General features: G+C 41.6%; 1 protein-coding gene across 4 annotated transcripts in view; it reads left to right on the top strand.

The window, feature by feature from the left end:
• Positions 1-4,193: 4,193 nt before the first annotated feature.
• Positions 4,194-6,000, top strand: part of dlgap1b (discs, large (Drosophila) homolog-associated protein 1b) — an 88,842-nt gene continuing 87,035 nt past the window's right edge. For 3 of the 4 annotated variants that reach the window (XM_056364456.1, XM_056364457.1, XM_056364455.1), the window contains exon 1: positions 4,195-4,389. The gene's annotated coding sequence lies outside the window, so the exon portion shown is untranslated. Of the gene's footprint in view, positions 4,390-6,000 lie in introns of all 4 variants that reach the window. The other variant, XM_056364458.1, reaches the window with a different exon arrangement.

Raw genomic sequence — 6,000 nt, 5'->3', positions numbered from 1 at the left:
TCTGGTTGAGAGGTCTGTTTTTTGCCTTAATATAGAAATATTTTTCCATCTTACTCATCCAGCTGCACTGAAACATTCTCACTTGTGCTGTTCAATATTTAATACTGCCCTATGAATTTCTTTTGTACAGTTTAGGCAAGTGTTAAAAGCACAAGTTCCATACAGAGGGAAACAGGAAGGAGGGCAGTGGCATGAATGTAGGAAATAAAAAGTATAGGTGCTGCCTGTTCTGTTTTGGAAGCTGAAGAGTTGGATTTTCTAAAGTATATTTTTTTTTTGGGCTTTTGTGCCTTTATTGGACAGGATAGTGGAGAGAGACAGGAAATGGGGAGGCAGAGAGAGGGGGAATGACATGCAGTAAAGGCCGTCCGATGCAGGACTCGAACCGGGGCCAACTGCAGCGAGGACTGTAGCCTCTACACATGGGGCGCCTGCTTAGACCACTACGCCACACGACGCCCCAAGAGTTGGATATTCCAAACCCTCGGTGGGGTGAACTGTTGTTTCTACCCATTGCAGTCTGCACGGTCCACACTGTCCACATTAAAACACAGACCTTTCCACTGAACTACATGTAAAGCAAATGGAAAGAGGCCCTTCTAGGCTCTCATGGATGCACTGAAACAGCTTTTCTCAACTGTAGATAATTTACTGATGTTTGATGGCTATTTCTAAGTAATTCTTGAGACATTGTTACTCATCAGTTATTCATCTATAAATCCACTAAGTGCATCTGAATGAACTCGAGCCACAGAAGACATTGATGTGATTAGCTCATCCTTGCGTGAAGTGTCTCTTGGCCCTTTTATGACGAGGCGATGGTTGTACGCACACTCTCAACAAATGAATACGTCTACATACCAACACACATAGGACACAAACAGATTTTCACTGAGGGTAATATGCTGTTGTGATATCAGCATTTGAAAGGCTTGTATGTTTTTTTCTTCTTCTTTTAGACAGCTCATGGAAAAACTGATTGTGTATTCCACCCCCTGCGTCTGAATTATTCAGCTTCAATGCCATTTCTATTCTTAGTGCTTTTACTAGTGTTTGGAAAAAGAAGAAACCTTAGTATACAGTAAACAACATACAGTAACTGTATAATCCAGAGTCGCTACAGAATATAAGCAAATCTGCCAGGTAGTCTTCATTACCTTGGTTCTTTCATGTGAATGTTGTGGTTAAGAAGGTTCAGATATGAGTTACGCTACAAGATGTGTAACATTAACTGAACAATTACAAAATGCAAAAGTGTGCATGTAAACTATATGGGCTTGAAATGAGACACTGCTGTTTACATGTCACTTTTTCAAGCTGGAATTAATTTGCTTCAAGACAAAGAGGCTGGAATTAAATCAAGTCGTGAAGCGATAGAGTCTTCAAGGGAACATCAAAGGTTTGCAGACGTCCCTCTGGGCTTTTTCGTGAGCATCGATCGAAAATGCTGGGTGGGAACATGCTCGTGGTCTCCCATCCAGTGAAACTGATTTCATCCAGCCGCGTCTCGTATAGCTGAGATTTGCTAATCTCTTAAGTCTGAAATAGTTGAGAGGGAAGCAGCAGAAGATGGGAGTTTAGGAGGCGATGCGCTGAAACTGGGTGACATCTGCTGCATACTACTGCTGCATTCTACTGCTGCAATCAATATGCTGCCACAAATAAAAATATGACTGTTTTTCCTTCAGATGTTTTGCAATTCAGATTTCTTGTATTTATTCTGCGTGCAACATCCTTCTCCACAAACCAAGACGTCTTTCTAGTGTTATTTGATGTTTTGGCCTAATTTTTAAAAATACTCATTAAGCTTTTCAGTGTTACAAGACTATCATTGCTGTGGCGCCATTCAGCAGAATTTTTAATGATGTGAAGTGATTAATAATTTACATTAATATGGCTGGTGCTTCATCTGCCAGCATCATAAATGTGATTAATCAAATAAATTGCACTGTAATTATAAACCACCAGATTACTCGGTTGACAGAGTCAATACATGTTACACACATTGAAAATGTATTTGTGCTGTTATTGAGTTAGAGAAATGCATAAATAACAAGCAAGTAATACAGAATAACGGCTTCTCCTTAGTTTTTTGTATGAGACCTGAAGAGTTTGAGGATCTGACAAACTGTCAAAATGTGTTTTATTGGTGATTGTGACAACAAAGTAATCTAATAGTTACTTTGCACTGTCTGTGTCATCTTTCATATGTTTGCATCTACCTCCTTTGGTATGAATTATTGATAAATAGCTGGCTGTTGCATGCTGAGCCAGAGAGAGGGCGAAAATATGGACTGGATTCAGCTACAGCTAGGATCCACCAATGTCTTGACAACATGCATACAGTAACAGTCACTCACCTTTATTCTTAAATGTAAAATGTGTTCATACACTGTTGTTTTCATGGATTTCAAATACTCTAACCTTTTTTTTTCCAGTAACACTTTTAAAAAAAATAAATAAATATGAATATAATTTAAATCTTGCTGAAATGCTTTGTTTACAACCCTCAGGGATCTTTGGATTTTATTTATTCTCAGCAAGTATTTTTTTTATCTGTTTTTCAGCCCCAAGATGGTTTTGAAAAAGGCAAGCAATGTACCACACTTTGATGTGTAGGCTAGTGTCATGGATGTACTGTACTTGCAAGATGCTGTGACGCAAATAAGATCACACATGCCTCCTGAGGGACTCACTGCACCACCACAAGTCCCCTTAAAGCCACCACACACAGAAAACAATCTTGGATTAGAATAAAAGTAACCCTAAAGATACACACGACACACACGACACACACACACACACACACACACACTCCCTCCCTGTTTAAGCCCACGGATAGCAGTGCTTGCTGTTCTTTAAAGACAGATTTACTGCGGTCAGCTTTGGGTGACAATTAGTTTCCCCCCAAGAAAAATCAGTCATCACATTGGGATCAGGCAGGATTAAACCATTACACTGACAATTAAAGTCAAAGGGAGAAAACTAGTATGTTTTGATATGACTACTGAATTGTACAAATCTATTTCACCCCAGTTCATTCATAATGCTTCATTGGCAACACAGATAATCAATCTTATTTGCTTACAATGCAAGTGTAGCCACTCATTATAGCTCTGCTTATGTTTTTTCCCTCTCCCTCCATCTCTCTCTGCCTCTCTGGGTGTGTTGGGCCCTGGGGGAATATTGATTTCACCGACACTTTCAGGGAACGCCTTTATTGACTGACTGCCACCAATAAATTGTTGATTGCTGGTTGATGTTAAGGCCTCAGGCTACAGTAAATCCCCAGATAATGTCTCAATGTAGACATTTCTTGGTGCGGTGTCACATCTTAACCAGAGCCACGTATAATATTCTAAACCCATAGCTGATTTGGTTAAACCCAGATCATGCAAAGTCCATATTAACACACACTAGTAGCCTACAGCAAGTTCAATCTTTGCTGCTGCTGCTGCTGTTGTTGCCAGGGTTATGCCACTGAAGTATGCAACCTTGTTATTAGATCTAGGGCTGCCTGGCAGGCTCAGAGCAGAGGTTGGCCTGGTTTGCTGGTTCTCCCAGCAGAGTTGCCTCCAGTCATTCATCAGTATCACTGCTAGAGAGAGACAGAGAGTGATGGGAGAAGCCTGTGTGATGCGCCTGTGTGCACTGTGTTGAACAACTCTTTTTTTGTGCTGGTGTATGTGTGTGTGTGTTTGATGTGTTGTTTTAGATGATAAAAACTGCTCAGCTGTTGCTTTTTAACAATGCATGAAGGATTTCCATTTTCCACAACTCAAATATCACACTGTTATTTGTGGGCCATTCTATAATAAAGACATAATTTAACACACAAAATTCAAACGCTTACCCAAACCGGAAGTAAATATTAGCCAACAAAGGCGAACGAGCCGTTAGCCATTAGCTTCAACCTCTAAATGACCAATTACTGATAAATTAAATGCACCTGTGGCCCACTTTACAGTACACACTTCTTCCCTCTTTTTTTTGTTGTATTCATCCGCAACACATCGCCGCTAATAATAGTAGTAGGCCTAACCGTTTTTAATATAATTTGAGTGTTGTCTCTCTAAAATGTGACGCAGAAAGATGTTAAGAGTCAAACTTGGTCCGTTGACAAATCCAAACAGCGGACTCCATGTCGGACCTTCCCTCTCTCCGTTCATGTGCAGCGCTGTTTCATACGTTCAGTGATGCCTCTGCAGCCCACAGACGGAGCGATACTGGAAGATACTACAGTGTACGGGACCTTACCATCCAAGTGACGTCCTGTGTGATCAAACCCTGACTTGTAATAATCGTGAGGCAAAGAAGGCAGTTTCAGCGAAATTCAGAGGATTTACTCTCGAGGTGATTCCCGGAAGGACAGTCTGCTGTGTTGACAAGGTAAGGGGAGCAAATGCGCAAATTGTTTCCTCGTTTCATTCATTCTGCGGTGAGAATTTGTGTGCACTTGTCATTAGTTAAAATCGATAATCTCTTTTATCATTTTCCGCCAGCTACTTTTTCTCCCCCTCTTTTGAATATGCAGTCCCCGTCATGCTGCTTTTCTCCTGTTATCAGATTTCGCATGACAGGCTGCTTTAATGGTGTGAATCCCCATAACTTTACCTGGACTCTTGATGAAATAAGGTAATTTGTTTTGACAAAGTTGTTAAGACCGCTTTTCCCCCCTGTGGCTCGTTGACAGCCTTCCCTGCCACTTGACGTAAGTGATAATGAGGCAAGAGTAAAATATCCAATCACCCTATCAGTGCGCCTTGACGGAGCAACGTCTGCAATTGCGTCTTTGGCATTTTTTTAACATGTGGATCAGATGATCAATTTTGCTCCTGTAGCGACATGAACTGTGCATGTTTTTCTTTTTGAACACTAAAAGCCTGAAGGAAAAAAAAAAAAATCTGAACAGGCTGCTGCCACTTATGGGATGAGGATGCAGTAATGGCAAGCAGAACATGTGCCATCATATCACTCTCTGTGGCCAAGGCTTTGAGGTGTTTATCTGGCCACATCTTCCGTCCATCATAGGCTCTGAAGCATTGCAGGCTGTAGGCACTTCCACTGAGGGGTACTGGGACTGGGACACCATGCCTTATTCCCTTAGCTGTCTATCTGCTCTTTGGATTTATACAGGCTGTTTGGTTCCATCAGCCTCCTTGGAAATTGGTTTGATGTTGTTGCATGTGGTCTGCACAGACAGCACTGCTCCAGACTGAACGTGTGATTCCAGGCATTAAAACACTGCCACAAGTAGTACCCAGTGAAATTCAGATGGCATAAATGAACATTACATCTGTAAATTACTCTCTAGACTAACTCCAGCTGCGGTATGAATGGATCACTTGTCTGATGTAAATGCACAATCAGTTTGTACACAAGAATAAAGCTGTGTTAATGGCTCCTGGTGTAGATGGAAATTATATGCTATTAGAATAGACTGTAATTATTGTTGTGTGCATGTGAGTGGGGCACTCAGCCAATTGGGGGGGGGGGCAGTTGTTCTCCAGCAGGGGTAGAGCGAGATTCAAGGACGACAGGAAGGGGTCAAGGCTAAAAGGTCAACCAAGTATGAAGAAGCTATTAGTTGCTTACGAAAATGAATTAAGCACTGAAATAATGTAGGGAAGGGAATATTGACTGAAAGCTGCAGCTCACACAGATCCTCCAGATTTCATGTAATGTGCTAGAGAATAAGAGACACATTTAGTGATTCCACCCCCATCTCTCTTTATCTTCTTTTTCTTGCCTACTCTAAGTGAAAAGCATTGCAAGGCAGACATTTTTGCGGGCACTTTCCCTTATCTCAAAGAAGCAGCGAACAGCCCCGCAATCGGTAGATCTTCCCTCTGTGCTTGTGTCACTTCCTTTAACCATAAACGTGCATGCTTTCCTTGTTAAACACAAGGCCCCCAGCATCTGCTACCATCCCCATCCCATCCCCCATTAGAGACCGTCTGCATCTTGCTTGTATGACCGACTGCGGTGGCTTCATATGTT

The sequence above is a fragment of the Seriola aureovittata genome, chromosome 20, assembly GCF_021018895.1.
Source record: "Seriola aureovittata isolate HTS-2021-v1 ecotype China chromosome 20, ASM2101889v1, whole genome shotgun sequence".
Classification (NCBI taxonomy): Eukaryota; Metazoa; Chordata; class Actinopteri; order Carangiformes; family Carangidae; genus Seriola; species Seriola aureovittata.
Note: the sequence above shows the minus strand (reverse complement) of the source record. Positions and strands in the feature narration are given on the sequence as shown.